Here is a 20231-nt window from a genome sequence, read left to right as displayed (position 1 = left end):
GCTCTCAACACCCATACTGTTCACTCACGTTATGTCTTGTCAAATGATAGCATGGATGTCATATCGTCCTACAGCGCAAGATTTGCACCTGGTCGCCAAAACTGGAACTGATTTTTATCCAGTGTAAAATGGTTGCGCATTAACGCTTTCGTATGTCTACCACGTTTCGCTGTCACACGATACTTACAGCCCACACTGGACCTATGTGAGTAGTTAGCACTTTAATTATAACCTCCCTATATTTACGTTCCGCCGGCCGGTGTGGCCAAGCGGTTAAATGCGCTACAGTCTGGAACCGCGTGACCGCTACGGTCGCAGGTTCGAATCCTGCCTCGGGCATGAGTGTGTGTGATGTCCTTAGGTTAGTTAGGTTTAAGTAGTTCTAAGTTCTAGGGGACTGATGACCTTAGAAGTTAAGTCCCATAGTGCTCAGAGCCAATTGAACCTTTTTTTTACGCTCCAGTATCTTTACACGGTACACGTCCATACACAAATGCCATGCATACCACCAACCTGGCTATTGCCGGAGGTACAATGCACTACGAGGCGCACAGTGCATTTATGTCGTATCAGTAAGTAGACAGTGATCGTAGAAATAGTTTTACACGACGTGTCGCTATCTACCGCTGCTGAGTCTATCGATTCGTCGTGTAGCGCTTCAGTCGCGGGCGATAGTAACGACATTTCGCTCAAACGCATGCCGACTGATGTGCATTAATTGTCCGTCTCAATCATTATCATATCTTCAGTTTTTAAAAAAATACACCATAATGCGTTTCGGTCGCGGCCATCATCAGAATGTCTCCAATAAACGGGACAAATAAGAATATTTCTACAGTAATTACAGTAATACTGTGTTGTGTTGGGTTGGATTGTTTAGGGGAAGAGACCAAACTACGAGTTCATCGGTCTCATCGGATTAGGGAAGGACGGGGAAGTTCCTTTCAAAGGAACCATCCCGGCATTTGCCTGGAGCGATGTAGGGAAATCACGGAACACCTAAATCAGGATGGCTGGACGCGGGATTGAACCATCGTCCTCCCGAATGCGAGTTTCGTGTGCTACCCACTGCGCCACCTCGCTCGGTTGAGTAATACGTTGTATAGAAAAAAATGAGGAAATACCACACTTAAAAATAGATACACTGTACCTCGTCAGTTCACACGTAGCCCTGTTCCACGACTACTGCTGTTCAGTGAGGCAGCCTGTCTTAGACAATACACCGTGATCCTTAGATTGCTTTAAAAGCAGTCGACACGTCAAGGTTACATTCAAATTAACGTCTACAAATCAAACATACAATTTATATCCTCAATTTACGAAAATAGAAAGAGGTTGAAATAGAGCTTTACGTACCATACAGAATATTTACACCTACATCATACTCCAGTGTGTGGTGGAGTGTACTTCTGGTAGTGCTGTTGATCTCCTCTACGCTCTTCCACTCGCGAATGCCGCATTCGAAGAATGACTGTCAGTAATTCTCTGTATTGCCTCTAATCTCTCGAATTTTCTCTTCGTAATCATTAACTGAGATTGTTATTAGGCTGTTTATGTTTTTATGTTGTTAACGCCACGTAGCGCTCTGTATGAAAATCACTGACTGTGCTGTATGCAGTCTGTGGCTGAATTGCACTGTTGGAATATTTGCTATTGTAGTGTTGGGCAGTTGGATGTGAACAGCGCGTAGCGTTGCGCAGTTGGAGGTGAGCCGCCAGCAGTGGTGGATGTGGGGAGACAGATGGCAGAGTTTTGAGAGCGGACGATCCGGACGTGTGTCCGTCAGAAAAAGGAAATTTATAAGACTGTATGTCATGAACTGAAATATATATATATATATTTCTACAGTAATTACAGTAATACTGCGTTGTGTTGGGTTGGGTTGTTTAGGGGAAGAGACCAAACTGCGAGTTCATCGGTCTCATCGGATTAGGGAAGAACGGGGAAGTTCCTTTCAAAGGAACCATCCCGGCATTTCCCTGGAGAGATGTAGGGAAATATATATATATACTTTTGAACACTATTAAGGTAAATACATTGTTTGTTCTCAATCAAAATCTTTCATTTGCTAACTATGTCTATCAGTAGTTAGTGCCTTCAGTAGTTAGAATCTTTTATTTAGCTGGCAGTATTGGCGCACGCTGTATTGCAGTAGTTTGAGTAACCTTCATGAAAGGTATAGGTTATTGTTAGTCAGGGCCATTCTTTTGCAGGGGTTATTGAAGGTCAAATTGCTTTGCGCTAAAAAAAATATCGTGTGTCAGTTTACTGTTGATCAGAATAAGTAAAGAGAGAAATGTCTGAGTACGTTCAGTTTTGCTCAGCCGTTTGAAAATCAAATAACGTAAGAGGTTTACCAGCATTGTCATTCTTAATTTTTCTAAGGGGATGTTTCAAGACGTATGTGGGAGGAAGTAATGTGTCGTCTGCCTCTTTCCAGGAAGTGCTATCTCGAAATTTCAATAACAAACCAGTCCGTAATGCAAAACGCCTGTCTTGTAACGTCTGCCAATGGGATTTGTTGAACCTCTCGGTAACTCATTCGTGACGACTAAACGATCCCGTGACGTAACGTGCCGCTCTTCGTCAGATCTTCTCTATTGTTTCTATCAGCTGTATCCGGTAACGATCCTATACTAACACTCAAGACCCAGTCAAAGAAGCGTCTTACAAGCCATTTATTTCGTGGATGAGTTACATTTCCTTAAGGTTCTTCCTATGATCACATCAGTCTGGCGTTTGCTTTTTCTACTATTTGTTTCATGTGGTCATTCGCTCTGGGCAGTTACTCCTAGATATTTTACGGTCGACATTGTTTCCAGTAGTTGTACAGTAGTGGCTTTCTTTTCTTACGCATGCGCAGTACGCTACATTTACTTACATTCAGGGTCAACCGGCAGACCCTGCCCCATTCATCAATCCTTTTGTAGGTCGTTCTGTAAATCGACATTGTCCTGTGGCATTAATACTTTTTTTACAAGCAACCGCATCATCTGCGAACGGCCTAAGGTAAAGTTACGCTAAACTCTGCCTTGTATCATGTCCATTTTAATTTTTACAGATTAATTTTTATGAAGTGGCTTTGTGCTTAATGTTTGAGAAAATTTGAATTTTTGTCTTGACAACAAGTCCTGTTCTTATTTTTATAGATTAGATTTTGTGAAATGACAGTATGCTTAATTTGTAGACTTTATTTTGAATTTTAACAATTCCAATTCATAACTTTTTTATTACTTTCAAGAAATGACTCTATGCTTAATATACAGAAATTAGTTGGAACGTAACACTGACAGATCCTACTGCTTTCCAAGCCACCTAACAGGCTGCCTGTGAACTGTCGAGATCTAGTGTATCAAGTTTTTCTTTTTCTTCTTTCTCTTTTTTATTTTAAATTTGGTATGTTTTCATTTTGTTCCTATACAACTACAATTGTGATTATTGTAGAAATATCATTTGTCATTCGTTCTGTTTATCTGACAGATTCTGGCGGCTATGACCGAACTGCGATAAGGTGTATTTAAAGACAAATAAAAATATAATAGCGACCAAGGCGGACTATTACAATGATATACACCGGCCTCTCTAGTTATAATGATTCATTTTTTCGCAAAAATCTAACTTACTACGTCCTTTTCTTTTATTTGTGTCGCCGGCCGGGGTAGCCGAGCGTTTCTAGGCGCTACAGTCTGGAACCGCGCGACCACTACGGTCGCGTGTTCGAATCCTGCCTCGGGCATGGATGTGTGTGATGTCCTTAGGTTAGTTAGGTTTAAGTAGTTCTAAGTTCTAAGGGACTGATGACCTCAGAAGTTAAGTCCCGTAGTGCTCAGAGCCATTTGAACCATTTTTATTTGTGTCCTCCTCCCACTTGCATAAGACGATACGACTATCCTGACACCTTTTAAAAATGAATTACATAGACAGATCTTCTTCTTCTGTTTCTTTGCGGTATATATTAGTATCCAACGCTGCTAGACATCGTGTCCCTTCTGTAATTTTCATTCCATCGATTTATACGACTTCATGTTTCGTCAGGTTCTTCGTCGGCGCTGTCTTTCCATTCCCCTCTTCAACATCAATAAATTTAACGATACTGACAGTTAGCCGTCACACCAGCTCGTGAACAAATTTTCCCAGATCATTCTCCACGCTTCCAAGTGCACTAGTTTCGCTGGCCGGGCTTGGTAACATTGTATAGTTCACAGTAAGGCCAGCATTACGACTCACTTTGTCAGATCGTAAAGTAGTATAAAACAAACAATCTGATGAACTCTATAGTTTCGGTTTTAAGTAACGTCCAAATTTGTCGCTTCCGCGTGTATTTTTGTAGGAACATAGAACCAGAGAAAAAGTTACACTGAGAACGACAAGATCATTGTTCCTTTTTTCATGTTCCATAGGAATGAGATGCATATCGTCTACGAACCGCACTTTTAAAAATAATAGCTCTTCTACATTTGTTACTCGTGCGGCAATGCGAAGCTTTAGCTTTACTGGACTGCATCTCTTTTCCCTTCTTTTTTTGTTAGTATCGTACATATTTTTTTTTGAGCTTCGTCGAACTTCGACATTACCACATTCTATCAGGATTTCATAGCACGGCTTTTGTTCGTGAACAATCGATGTACAACTACAAATTTCGCTGGACCGCGCACAGCGTAGTGGTATTCACCTACGTATCGCGTCTGTAATATTCCAGCCAATTATACGTACACTGCGCATTTGAGGATGAGCTCCACAACTCAATATGCATAGTTACACGTATAATTTTGGAAAAGATACATCACGTGTTCATATTCATGCGGATCAGTAATGTATGACTATTAATTCCCATGTGATATATGATCTGCAATGGAATGCAGAGAGTTTCATTGTGCGTTTTCCGATGTCGGCTAGCGTACTCTTATGCAGCTGCAGGTACTGGAAGTTACTGTAACGGTACGTCGTTTAGGGAGTAATGTAAACAATGCTATTATTCAAAACCTAAAAGCGACCTGAAACTGCAAATTATGGAGATTTTTCATCAGATACAGTGACATCTTTCCAAAGAACAGACAAGCCGTGAAGAATGAACCCTTTTCAGGGATAAAGAGAGGATTATGAGGAAAATGACTTGGAGAGAGAAGTGCTAGAAACATCTCATATTATTAATATTTATGGCAACTTTTCCTCAGCTCTTGATTTACACACACACACACACACAAAATACGAAGTACATCACAGCCAGCACGGGACTCTTGTCTGTTACGACCGTGCCAGATGTTCCTGAGAAATCCAGACAAGCGCAGATGGTGGGACTGCTCATCACTGGGATCTTTCATGTTGCGTGGATGATGAAACCCCTCAGAGAAATAGCGGACACCGTGGGAAAGATGGCCAGTGTCCACTCTTAGGTAAATGTAAATGTCGTGTGACTAGGGCCTCCCGTCGGATAGACTGTTCGCCGGGTACAAGTCTTTCGATTTGACGTCACTTCGGTGACTTGCGAGTCGATGGGGATGAAATGATGATGATTAGGACAACACAACACCCAGTCCCTGAGCGGAGAAACTCTTCGGCCCAGCCGGGAATCGAACCCAGGCGCTTAGGATTGAGATTCTGTCGCGCTGACCAATCAGCTATCGGGGGCGGACATTCTTAGGTAAATAGACAGTTTTGTTTTAAAAATTTAGAAAAGCAAATTAACACTCGCTAACGCAGTGCTATCATGTATTTTAGTAAACGTGCTATGTTACTGCCTGTAGCCGCTTCTTCTTGTGGTCCTGCGTCTAGATTAGTTTAAGTTATACCGGCACTAGCGCTTTCTGTTGTTGTACCGCCCTACTAGCGCGAGATACATGGTTTTCTTCTGCGCTGTAGTTTCAATGTGGTCGTCTGTTAGTCACCTGATATCCAGGTCATCCGATGTACGTGAGGTTCTACGCTGCGTTCACCTCGCGGTTCTGACAATTTTAAGGCATTTCTCCGTTCTTTACTTCTCTGTGCCTCTTTCCCCTCTCTATCTTTGCCTTCATACATTTATCCACGGTTTTTATCTTTTTCAGTTTATACACTTGGTTTTGTTCCAGGTTTCTTGTTCGAAGGCTCTTCCATTTCATGGTTTGTTACCATCGTTCTGACTAGCTATGCTACCAGCCGGTGATATGTAGTGCTTTAATGGCCTTTCGTGAAAGTCAATTTCCTTTTTAAAACTTTTAAAACAATTCTTAAAAGTTTAGCGAAGCTTAGAACCATGCCCCTTAACTTTCAATTTTGTATGGTTACACCCTCGCTTTTCTTTTTCGTTTAGAAAATCTGAGGAAGCCTTCATTAGGCGAAACGCTTCTTTTAAATAAAAATAACTTTGTAACAGAGAATGGGCTGACTACAGTACCAGTCAGCCCATCATAGTATGGAATAAGCTTTGCTGTATCCCCGGTTCTAGCGCTACTCTTATGCGACTGTCGCGTAACAGACATCATCTTTCAGATGTAGAAACACGCCCACCAACTTTCGTTTATGTCGCACAAAACCTTCATGTGTTGCGATTTTTTTTACGCCAGTGAAGTCCCTCCACCAGAAAGAATCAGATTTTCTATAAATACACGCAATAACAGTCGTAAGTGTTAGTTACCTTTGAGATTGGACGTGGTGAGCTAATGTTAGTCAAGGATGCCTTCAAGGCGCAAAGACAACATTATGAACACCCTGAGTTCGAACGAGGTCGTTCAGTAGCGCTAACAGAAGGTAGATGTTCCTTCTGCGATATTGCAGAACAGTATTTCAGAGGTGTTTTCCAACAAGATAACGGTCGCCCATATATCGCTACTGTAACCCAACACGCCTCACAAAGTATCGACATGTTGCCTTGCCCTGCTGGATTACCACACGTCTCCAAGCGAGCACATATGGGATATCAACGAACGACAATTCCAGAGTCATCCAGAAACAGCATCAACTGTCCCTGTATTGACCGACTAAGCGCAACAAGCATGGAACTCCATCCCACAAACTGACATCTAGAACCCGTAAAACACAATACACACATGTCTGTGTGCTCGCATTCAAAATTCTAGCGAGTACACCGTTTATTAAGTACCAGCATTTTAGATATGCAATGACTTATCTCACGCTTACATTAACCTGTGATCTTGTAGTGTTAATCAATTACATTATGTCACCTAGACAAATGTATTCCCGTAATGTCATTAGTCTCAATTAATTATTTTTTGGTCTTGTGAATTTTTTCGTCAGTGTAGGTCAGGAGTGAACTACACGCAAGAAGCGGGTACAAGGATAGCGGAGTATGTGTGGTGTGCACAGGGTCCTTTAGAGTAGAGAAATCCCTCCACAGACTCGATAAGATGCATTCTAAGTCCAGAAACGATAGCATTCGTCAGAGATGATCGGAGAAGTTAAACGTTTATAAATGTTATTATAGATTAGTTGACCTCTGGAGCGTCTCTGGAAAGGTCCCGTAGTCTCGCTCATGAACAGTGGCAGTGCCCACATAGAACTAGGGACAGAAAGCCGGCTGAAAGAAGATGTCAACAGCAATTAATTTCTAGACTCAGACTGGAATGTACGGCAAAAACAGGCCCAACGCTGGTAGTGGAGGCGTGTTTATAGCAACAAAAAACCATAATATCTAGTGAGATTATGACAGGTTCAGAATGATAATTAATTTTGTATTTATTTATTTGTTCGGATCAACTTCACAATGGCAATAAATAAATTAAAAATTATAGTGGCTATAGAAAACTTAAACTAAATAACAGCTATCTATTTTGTCCAGCGCACTTTTTACCACAAAATCAGGTCACTGTGAGCCAGACATTCCATTGTTCCACTGATGAGGTCACGGATGTCTTGTAATGCACTCTAGAAGTATTTACTGGGGCAAACCATGGTCAGGTGGACGACTCTTTGCTCTTCAGTTTCACATTGGTCGCCCGTTCTGAAGCTCCCCGTTGAGTCAGGGTGCTGTTACAGATAACACTGTTTGTGCGAATCCCGTTGATGTTACACCATTGTCTTCTGACTAGAGAAAATCCTAGTAGATTCAAACTTGGCCTTGTAACGAGGTAAGAGTTCGTAAGATTCTAATCTTCTACATCTACATCTACATCCATACTCCACAAGCCATCTGACGGTATGTGGCGGAGGGTACCTTGAGTACCTCTATCGGTTCTCCCTTCTGTTCCAGTCTAGTATTGTTCGTCGAAAGAAAGATTGTCGGTATGCTTCTGTGTGGGCTCTAATCTCTCTGATTTTATCCTCATGGTCTCTTCACGAGATATACGTAGGAGGGAGCAATATACTGCTTGACTCCTCGGTGAAGGTATGTTCTCGAAACTTCAACAAAATCCCGTAACTCCACTGGAGTTTGTCTATCATCTCCGTAACGCTTTCGCGATTACTAAATGATCCTGTAACGAAGCGCGCTGCTCTCCGTTGGATCTTCTCTATCTCTTCTATCAACCCTATCTGGTACGGATCCCACACCGGAGAGCAGTATTCAAGCAGTGGACGAACAAGTGTACTGTAACCTACTTCCTTTGTTTTCGGACTGCATTTCCTTAGGATTCTTCCAATGAATCTCAGTCTAGCATCTGCTTTACCGACGATTAATTTTATATGGTCATTCCATTTTAAATCACTCCTAATGCCTACTCCCAGATAATTTATGAAATTAACAGCTTCCAGTTGCTGACTTGCTATATTGTAGCTAAATGATAAAGGATCTTTCTTTCTATGTATTCGCAGCACATTACACTTGTCTACCTTGAGATTCAATTGCCATTCCCTGCACCATGCGTCAATTCGTTGCAGATCCTCTTGCATTTCAGTACAATTTTCCGTTGTTACAACCTCTCGATATACTACAGCTTCATCCCCAAAAAGTCTCAGTGAACTTCCGATTTTATCCACATGGTCATTTATATATCGTGAATAGCAACGGTCCTACGACACTGCCCTGCGGCACAGCTGAAATCACTCTTACTTCGGAAGACTTGCGGCGTTCTGTTATCTAGTAACTTTTCAATCCAATCACACAATAGGTCTGATAGTTCATATGCTCTTACTTTGTTCATTAAACGACTGTCGAGAACTGTATTAAACGCCGTGTGGAAGTCAAGAAACACGGCATCTACCTGGGAACCCGTGTCTATGGCCCTCTGAGTCTCGTGGACGAATAGCGCGAGCTGGGTTTCACACGATCGTCTTTTTCGAAACCCATGCTGATTCCTACAGAGTAGTTTTCTAGTCTCCAGAAAAGTCATTCCACTCGAACATAATATATGTTCCAAAATTCTACAACTGATCGACGTTAGAGACATAGGTCTACAGTTCTGCACATCTGTTCGACGGCCCTTCTTGAAAACGGGTATGACCTGTGCCCTTTTCCAATCTTTTGGAACGCTACGCTCTTCTAGAGACCTACGGTACACCGCTGCAAGAATGGGGGCAAGTTCCTTCGCGTACTCCGTGTAAAATCGAACTGGTATCCCATCAGGTCCAGCGGCATTCCCTCTTTTGAGCGATTTTAACGGTTTTGCTATCCCTCTGTCATCTATTTCGATATTTACCATTTTGTCATCTGTGCGCCAATCTAGAGAAGGAACTACAGTGCAGTCTTCCTCTGTGAAACAGCTTTGGAAAAAGCCAAAGTTATCTGCAGTTATCATTTGTGTTGAAGGCCGTTGGGTTGGTTGTCTTCAGTGTCAGATGCTGCAGTTTAAGGAAAACTGTATGAACATGAATGGGAAGGGATGGGTTGGCATTACATTTCTCCAACCGTGCTGTGAGGGCCACCAGTAGTCTAGTTTGGATAGATACGATATTGCTCAGTAATGGTAGCCGCTGGATGGGAGTTGTTCCTATAGTTCCAGTTATGATTCGTATTGCATGGTTTAGCTGTGTGTCGACAGCATTGGTATTGTAACTATTGATCCAGACATGAGCATAGTATTCTCAAGTTGAGTGTACAAGGGCTATTGCGTTAATTCTTAAAGTTTCTGAGGTAGCACCCCACGTAGTATCGGTCAGATTTTGAATCAGGTTAGTTCTAGTTTTCATTTTTGCTGATAATTTTTCCAAGCGTTGTTTCACAGTGAGTGTTCCGTCGAGAGTGACACCGAGGAACGTAGGGTATGGTTATGTCACACCATCATAGTGAACGACAACACTTCCTTGAGTTTCTCTGCTGTTAAGATGAAACGATGTGACGTCAGTTTTGTTTGGACTCTGCTGAAGCACCATTTTTGAAATATTCCCTAATTATGCCAAGGTGTTCTGTCTTATATACCCAGTTTGGGTAAAGCCCTTACTTTGGGTACGGATAGCAATGTCATTCGCATATACTAAATTTCCGACATATTCTTTGTGGTATATCTGGCACATACACATTAAGCAATAGAGCAGTTAATACAGATCATTGCGGTAGGCCATTTTGTTGGCTATGGAAAATATTTGACTTCCCACTGAGATGTAGCTGGAGAAGTCTGTCACTGAACATCTCTTTGAGTAGATCAAGAAAAGATTTGCAGTGAATAGCTTGAGTAGTAGCCTTTCTTTCCACGCTCTAAGATAGGCTGAACGTAAACTAATAATGCAGCAAATTCTTTGAGTCACTGTTAGGATTCTCTCTCTCTCTCTCTCTACAAGAAGGCTCTGAGCGAGAGGACCTGATCGCAACAGATTCTTCCCGGCATAAAACCACCTTGCTCTATTGGTATGCTATTGTTTACAATGGATATTAGACACATATAAAGTATTCTATCAAGGATCTCGAGGCAACCGGCCAGTGTGGCCGAGCAGATCTAGGCGCTTCAGTCTGGAAACGCGCGTCCGCTACGGTCGCAGGTTCGAATCCTGCCTCGGGCATGGATGTTTGTGATGTTCTTACGTTAGTTAGGTTTATGTAGTTCTAAGTTCTAGGGGACTGATGACCTCAGATGTTAAGTCCCATAGTGCTCAGAGCCATTTGAATCATTTTGAACCATCTCGAAGCAAACGCCTAAAACTGCAATTGGTCTATAGCTTCCTCACAAAGCAATGTTTTTCTCTGGCTTAGGGGTAGCAATAGCTTTGCTTCTCTCGAAATATTTTGGTAACTTGCCCCTGTGAAGAATATGAATGTACAGATTTAAAGGCCACTGTCGCGTCTTTGGATCATATGATTAATGAATTCAGGATATATGTTGTGTCACACTGCTGCTTTTGTGGGTTTTCTTTATTCCAGTATTGGGCTCCTCCGTTGTGACAAAATCCATAATAGTGAATAGCTGTTACTGCGTTTTACGAGTGCCCCTCGTACATCACTAAGCCGTGGTAAAAATTGCTGTTTTGAAGAGCGCGCCGCAGCGCGTAGTGTGAAGCAGTCGCCCTCCGTTTCTGGCGATGGCGCCGCTGTGGCAATCGCAGCTTTGGTGTCTCCCTCTGGTGGGAAAGGGGAAAGGTTGCCAGTTCACGTGCATTTAACGGGCGCTATGAGCTCGCCAGGGGGTCAGTCCGGGTCAGTCTCTCGTCCCCAGCTTGCTAGTCTGTCTCTCGTCCGCATTTGTTAGGCAGTTAGTGTCTGTCTGTCGTTCGGAGTGCTAGTATGTCTGTCGTTCGGATCAACCTTTAAAGCCGGCAAAATAAGAGGCTTTCCACTCCGCCAGTAAGAGAACTCAGCGAGTGGTCGCCCGGTGGGGGCTTAGTTCCTGCATCTGAGCCTGCGCGTTAGGCCGCCAGTCTGTTCGAGTTTGCTCAGGCAATGGTCATTGGCGGTTGGATCGATCGGTTGGTCGGTCGCGCACTGGCCCGTCTTGAGCGTCGGTGCATGTGAGGTCTCCACGTGAGTCCAGTGGGCGCGGCGTATAGCGTGGGGTAATGACTTCGCGGTCGACACGAGAGCAACAAGAGTCAACTCACGACATCGGTCTGGCCCCAGTGCGAGCTGCGACGCCGCGCCGTGAGACGGGAGATCTGCGCGCCTTCCTGCGTCCGTTGAAGCGGCTGGCAGCGGACGGTTCCGGGAGAGCGATTTGGGGATGCTGCGCCAGGTCTTCTCGAGAAATCGCAGTTTATTAGAAGTTAAGTGATTGGTGATATCTTGTTTGATTTACTCTTGTTAAATTCTACTGGTTTTCTTGGTGAGGTCATCAGCCGTTTTGCTTTGGGGTCGTCCCACGATTCTTCTCTGTTTGCCCACCCGCGGGAAGGTGGTTGTTTATAAATTGGGTGGTCCGTTTTTCCCTTGTGGAGTAAGGACGGTTTAGAGCAACCTGCGGTTCGGGTTGTTCGGTAATCTCCCTATCAATCTACTGTACGTTAGTAACTGCCTCTGTCATGTTTGTCGGATTTGGTGTGTAAACCAATTTATTGCTTGGAGTGTAACGGCCTAATATCTGAAATACGTTTTGATCTTTGGAAACTTTGATATTATTGCCTATGATCTTGAGAGGCAGTATCTGTGTACTGTAGAGCATCTTAACTATTGTTTGGCCAACCTTGTAGAATTTTACATAAGATTGCACTTCAAGGGTTTTTATTTAAATGATCATTTTAGTATATAAAGTTGCCATCCTTTCACCATAAGACTTTTCTTAGAAGTTAAAATCAAGTTGCAAATTCAGTGGCAAGGTTAATATTTCAATTGTTAGTGTTTTGTACCATTTCCATCCCTCCTGCGGGGGGGGCTGCATAGTTGTGTGCTTGTGTGTTAATTGTTAAAACTCATAGTTTAAAGTTATCTGGTGTGTTGCAGATTTGCACCAGTGCAGTCTTTCAGAGGCTGTTGTGAGCGGTCGTAACTACGGCCGTGTCAAAAGGGAGTGACAAGGTTCTCTGCCCAAAAGCTCATACAGTCAAAACTTGTTTCTTCCGCCTCTGAGTAAATTGTAACTTTGAAATTTAGAGGGTGCTTTCTGATTATAATTTTAAATCTGTTTCTTTTAAAAAATGCTTTTAGGCACTATTAAAGTGAATGAAATTCCCATTTGTTTAAAGGAATTTGGTTATGATTTCATCAGCTACTCCCTGGGAACTACTTCCATGCTTACATAGTGTGATTAAATGTGTTAATGTTCTTGATGAATCGCTAGTAAATAAAATAAATTCTTAAGAATATTCTTTGAAAATAAACCACGGTTCACTCACTTCTCTCTTTCGTGTCTCATCTGTGTTGGTGTTTGAGAGATGCTTAATTCTTATGGCTATCTTGGGTACACTATGTGAACAAAAGTATCCGGACACCTGGCTGAAAATGACTTACAAGTTTTTTGGCGCGCTCCGTCGGTAATGCTGGAAATCAATATGGTTTGACGCACCCATAGCCTTGATGACGGCTTCCACTCTCGCAGGTGCTGGAAGGTTTCTTGAGGAATGGCAGCCCACTCTTCACGGAGTGCTGCACAGAGGAGAGGTATCGATGTCGGTCGGTGAGGAATGGCACGAAGTCGGCGTTCCAAAACATCCCAAAGGTGTTCTATAGTATTCAGGTCAGGACTCTGTGCAGGTAATTCTATTACAGGGATGTTATTGTCGTGTAACCACTCCTCTACAGGCCGTGCATTATAAACAGGTACTCGATCGTGCTGCAAGATGTAATCGCCATTCCCGAATTTCTCTTCAACAGTGGGAAGCAAGAAGGTGCTTAAAACACCAATGTAGGCCTGTGCAATGATAGTGCTGCGCAAAACATCAAGGGGTGCAAGCCCTCCCCATGAAAAACACGACCACGCCATAACACCACCGCCTCCGAATTTTACTGTTGGCGCTACACACACTGGCGGATGACGTTCACCGGGGCATTCGCCATACCCACACCTTGCCATCGGTTCGCCACATTGTGTACCGTGATTCGTCACTGCACACAACGTTTTTCCACTGTTCAATCGTCCAATGTTTACGATCCTTACACCAAGCGAGGCGTCGTTTGGCATTTACCAGCGTGATGTGTGGCTTATGAGCAGCCGCTCGACCATGAAATCCAAGTTTTCTCACATCCCACCTAACTGTTATAGTATTTGCAATGGATCGTGATGCAGTTTGGAATTCCTGTGTGATAGTCTGGACAGATGTCTGCAATTACACGTTACGACCCTCTTCATCTGTCGGCGGTCTCTGTCAGTCAACAGACGAGTTCGGCCTGTACGCTTTTGTGCTGTACGTGTCCCTTCACGTTTCCACTTCACTAACACATCGGAAACAATGGACCTAGGATTGTTTAGTAATGTGGAAATCTCGCATGCAGACTTATGACACAAGTGACGCCCCATCACCTGACTACATTTGAAGTCCATGAGTTCCGCGGAGCGCCCCATTCTGCTCTCTCGCGATGACTAATGACTACTGAGGACACTGACATGGGGTACCTGCCAGTAGGTGGCAGCACAATGCACCTAATTCGAAAAACGTATGTTTTTAGGGGTGTCCGGATACTTTTGATCACATAGTGAAGAACGTCTCGAGTTGTATTTAGTCCTTCATTATTGGATCACTACCGGTTTCGTGGCACTAAAAGCCACTTCTTCACGTGAACATATAATTAAAATATTACAGCGGAGAAGCTTTTGACTATGACTTCTGGCAAAGAGTAGTCAGTAGAAAGGGTGGATTTTTTTTTGTCCGTTTTCTAGTATATGTGGTAAACTCCATGCTCGTCGGCTACTATCTTTAAAATTTAAGCTCTCCGGAGTTTCTTTCCATCTTACGATATTAACGGCTGCTGGCAGTTGTTTACCTGGTCCCTTGTGCCTTCATAAGAATCGCACAGTTTTTGGCTCTCTTAATTCCGACAAGTAATATAAGACTGTTACTCATCGGGGGATACGTTATGTGGTAGAGCTACCTATTAATGTGGCAAGTCTTTCCTAGCCTTCTACTTTTGGTGGAGTCGATCTGGCGTCATTGTCCAGTTGTTCGCTAAACTTTTCCCTGTTAGCCTTTCTCAAACTCCATCTAGGTAGGAGAAAAGAATAGTTAATGGGAATGGTTAGGCCTAGTGCGATAACAGCTGGTTGCTCCTAGATCTGGGAAAGCTCTCATGTGCTTTTCTAGTAGCGTAGCTTAGTTATGTGCCTGTGGTTAAAAAAGTTCAGTCAGGATTATATCCTTTCCCCCATCTTCCAGATTCGAAGGTGTGTTTCTGCCTAGCATCAAAATGAAATAGTAGTTTATTAGCTCCTGCCCAGTCTGCTAAAGTTATGCCTTGTGTATTATTGTTCTTGTACTTTGGGTGAAAACTGTTAAAGGTGGATCAGACATGGTCATCGGAGACATTTATAGACTCCCTATCACGGTAGCAGTATTGGCCATACACTGAGAGACTCGAGTGATTAGGAAGGGTAATAGCGACAGAAAATAGAGGGAAATCGTTGTCTTACCTGACAATTTCCTTCAGCAGTTAATCAGAGAAACGACTAGTGAGGGTAACATCTTTGTCCTGCTGATGGCAGACCCGAACTCTCCCCCTCAGTTAGCGCAGAACAGGGAATTAATGATCACATGGCCATTACGGCTTCATTGAATACAGCTGCAAATAGGAACACAAAGAAAGGTAGAATGACCCTTCTGTTGTGACGCATTTCAGATTACCTGCCAAATCAGTACGAAAATTTAACGTCCAGAATTGACAATACTGAGCATCAATGGTCTAAGTTCAACAGCATCGTGCAGTATGCTTTAGACATGTATGTCCTGAGTAAAATTGCGAAGGATGGAAAAGACCCGCAGTGGTTCAACAGCCATGTCAGAAAGCTGCTACGAAAGAAAGGAGACATTCACTGCAAATTTCAAAGTAACCAAAGCCTCACACACAAATAAAAACTAATGCAAGTCAAAATTAGAGTAAGGAGGACTGTGCGTGAAACGTTTAAAGAATTCGAATGTAAAATTCTATCTACCGACTTGACAGAAAATCCTAAGGAGTTTTAGCCTGTCGTTAAATCAGCAGATGGATCAAAGAAATTGTTATATCCTAGCCAGTAATGCCAACCGAGCCCGCTGCCAAAAGGTTGGCAGCATCAAAGTCCGGACGCCGTCCGCATAAGCAGCGCCAGCAATACAGGAAATCGCCGCAAGTCTGCGCGCGCCACCGCTGGCTTCTGGCTTCTTAAGCGCTGGAGTCGCGAGCGCTAGGACAGTTCTGTATTCGCCGCTCAGTTGTATACTCGCCACCGATTTGTGTACTTGCTAGTCAGTTGTGTGTTCATCGCAGCAGAGTTGTTGTTTGTCGTCAGCCGACGCTGACCTAGCCGCTCCGACTCGAACTAGACAGATTTCTGTAGACACGGAGTTCACTACTGTGTTTCTGTATCTTCGTTAATAAAGATAAGTACCGACTTTTATTTAATCAGAGTGTTTGGGTTTTCATCTTTCTGTTCGCTGTTCCAGCGGACCGGTCGGCCCGCTATTAAAAGTGTGGCGGTGACTTCGTAAGCCGTTTCTACAGCGAAGTGTTTGTCGCTACGAACGCCGCCACAAAAGAAATATGTCTAGATACTCACCGAGCGGGGTGGCGCAGTGGTTAGACACTGGACTCGCATTCGGGAGGACGACGGTACAATCCCGCGTCCGGCCATCCTGATTTAGGTTTTCCGTGATTTCCCTAAATCACTCCAGGCAAATGCCGGGATGGTTCCTCTGAAAGGGCACGGCCGACTTCCTTCCCAATCCTTCCCTAATCCGATGAGACCGATGACCGCGCTGTCTGGTCTCCCTCCCCAAACCACCCAACCAACCATCTAGATACTCTTTGACGATAATGGCCTTGAGACGGAGGATGACACGTGAAAGACCTAAATAATAAACATACTTTTGCCAAACTGTTCACAGAAAATGATGACACTGTAGTTCCTCCTTTAAACTGTTGCACGAATGACAGAATAGCAGATATCGAAATAAAAGAACATGGGATAGAAAAACAACTGAAATCGCTGAACAGAGAAACGGCCACTGAACGTGACGGGACACCAGTACGAGTCTACACAGAGTATGCGAAAGAACTTGCGGTGTACCGTAGGTCTCCAGAGGAGTGACGAGTTCCTAGTGACGAAAAAATCACAGGTCACCCCGGCTTTCAAGAAGATTCGTCGAACGAACCCATAAAACTATAGGCTTTACCTCTGACGTCGTCTACCGTAGAATTTGGGAATACGTTTTATGCAAGCGTATTTTAACATTTCTGGAGACAGAAAATCACCTCTATAGGAATCAACATGGGTCCGAAAACAAAGATCACGTGAAGCCCAGTTTGCTATGTTGATCCACGAGATCCAGAAAGCAGAAAATACAGCTGCACAGGTCACCCCGGCTTTCAAGAAGATTCGTCGAACGAACCCATAAAACTATAGGCTTTACCTCTGACGTCGTCTACCGTAGAATTTGGGAATACGTTTTATGCAAGCGTATTTTAACATTTCTGGAGACAGAAAATCACCTCTATAGGAATCAACATGGGTCCGAAAACAAAGATCACGTGAAGCCCAGTTTGCTATGTTGATCCACGAGATCCAGAAAGCAGAAAATACAGCTGCACATGTAGATGCCTTGTTCCTTGACTTCCGGAAGGCGCTGTATACAGTTGAGCGCTGTCGCCTCACGAACCAAATACGAGCGTACAGAATATTAGACCATATGTGTGAGTCGATTGAAGAGTATCTACTAACAGAACACAGCATGTCGTTTTGAATGGAGAGAAGTGTTCAAACGTAAAAGTATATCCGGGTGTGTCCCAAGGGAGTGTGACAGGACCATTGCTTTTCATAATATATATACTCACTAAAGCGCCAAAGAAACTGGTATAGTCTTGCGTATTCAAATACAGAGATATGTAAACAGGCAGAATAGGGCGATGCGGTGGGCAACACCTGTACAAGACAAGTGTCTGGCGCAGTTGTTACATGGGTTACTGCTGCTACAATGGCAGTTTAACAAGATTTAAGTGAGTTTGACCGTGGTGTTATAGTCGACGGACGAGCGATGGGACATAGCATCTGCGAAGTAGCGATGAAGTGGGGATTTTCCCGTACGACCAATTCTTGAGTGTACTGTGAATATCAGGAATCCGGTAAAACATCAAATCTCCGCCATCGCTGCGACCGTAGAAAGATCCTGCAAGAATGGGACCAACGACGACTGAGGAGAATCGTTCTACGGGACAGAACTGCAATCCTTCCGAAGATTTCTGCAGATTTGAATGCTGGGCCATCTATAAGTGTCAGCGTGGGAAACATTCAACGAAGCATCACCGATATTGGCATTTGGAGCCGAAGGCCTACTCGTGTACCCTGATGACTGCACGACACCTTTACGCCTCGCTTGGGCCTGTCAACGCCAACATTGGACTGTTGATGACTGGAAACATGCTGTCTCGTCGGACGAGTCTCGTGTCAAATTGTATCGAGCGGATGGAAGAGTACGGGTTTGGAGACAACCTCATGAATCCACGGGACTTGCATGTCAGCAGGGAACTGTTCAAGCTGGTGCAGGCTCTGTAATAGTGTGGGGCGTGTGTAGTTGGAGTGATACGGGACCCCTGATACATCTTGATGCGACTCTGACAGGTGACACGTATGTAAGCATCCTGCGTGATCACCTGCATCCATTCATGTCCATTGTGCATACCGACGGACTTCAGCAATTCCAGTAGAACAATGCGACACCCTTCACGTCCAGAATTGCTACAGAGTGGCTCCAGGAACACTCTACTGAGTTTAAACACTTCCATTGGCCACGAAACTCTTCGGACATGAACATTATTGAGCATATCTGAGATGCCTTGCAACGTACTGTTCAGAAGAGATCTCCACCCTGTCGTACTCTTACGGATTTATGGATAGCCCTGCAGCAGTCATGTGACAGTTCCCTCCAACACTACTTCAGACATTAGTCGAGTCCACGCTACGTCGTGTTGAGGCAGTTCTGCGTGCTCGCGAGGGTCAGGGGTCCTACACGATATTAGGCAGGTGTACCTTTTTTTTGGCTCCTCAGTGTGTGTGTGTTTTTTTATATCGTCAGTGGATAAAGTCAGAAGTTCCTTGACGCTTTTCGCGGATGATGCTGTTATGTTGAGAGAAGTCGCAACGCGTGAAAATTGTAGCTAAGTGCAGGAAGGCCGTCAGGGGATCGCCGCTTGGTGCACGGAAACGTAACTGAACTTCAACGTAAACAAGTATAATTTATTGCGAATGCATCTACGAAAAGACCCTTTATTGCAGGGGCGGGCAGGAATCCTGCACGTGTGCGGTGCACTTGCACGCGTGCAGTTAACAGGTGTTCTGCGTGCACACAGGGGCAAGCTGGCCACCCGCTTATCTTCTCTCCCCACCATAACTTCTGTCCGCTCCTTCCTCTGCAATGCGTTTTGTTTCCTAGCTTGCTTTATTGATTGAAGAAATAAGGTTAGTAGGAGTGCTTGAAAGATATGGTGGTTTGAAAGATTACATACGATACGTTTTATTTAATTATCGTAGGTGGAGTGGAACAAAATTTCTACATACAGACAAACGCAAACAGTTACTTAAATTTTCATCACTGATATCTGCTCTTAACCGAGACTTACTAATTCAGCAAATGGTTTTCCAGCTCTCGCTATTTTATGTGCAATCTTGTAACTTGCACGTACTGCTGGGCTATTATTGTTGTCGTCCTGAAAAAAACAGTGCTCCATAAAATGTTAAATCAGTTAGATGAGAGACATGACGAAAGAAAGTTGCAGATCTCTCGTGACCACAGCAACTAAGACAGATTCATTTAGTATCGTCAGATCGCTCTTCTTAAGCTCAGTCAATTTCCCCATCCGCTCAGAATCCGACAATAAACACTACTCATCCTTGTGAAATTTGTTATAATGGCCTTCAATACTAAACTTCCACTGACCAGCGAGAATACTGCCACATATTAAACATTTCGAATTCTTTTGTTTTTGCACAAAGAAAAAATGATTCTCCCATTACTTTTTAAAAGATAGCAAATCTCCACTTCTCCGTTTCCTTGTTTCACTCTGCATTTTCCGGTTCTTGAAATACAGCGTTCACTACGTAGTGGTCGCATCGTATCAACGTTCGCAGCTTAGCCTGGCACTACACTGCCGCAACCTGCCGGCTGTCGCCACTGCCCCAGTCGACGCCTGCACGCGAGCAGCACACGTGCAGCGCTGTGCGCTCATGAGCCGCTTGCAACGTTTGCCCGCCCCTGCTTTATTGTACGATTACAAAAATGCAGAACAATCACTGGAAGCAGTTACTTCCATAAAATAACTA

This window comes from Schistocerca cancellata, chromosome 2, assembly GCF_023864275.1.
Source record: "Schistocerca cancellata isolate TAMUIC-IGC-003103 chromosome 2, iqSchCanc2.1, whole genome shotgun sequence".
In the NCBI taxonomy this organism is placed as follows: Eukaryota; Metazoa; Arthropoda; class Insecta; order Orthoptera; family Acrididae; genus Schistocerca; species Schistocerca cancellata.
This window is presented reverse-complemented; position numbering follows the sequence as displayed.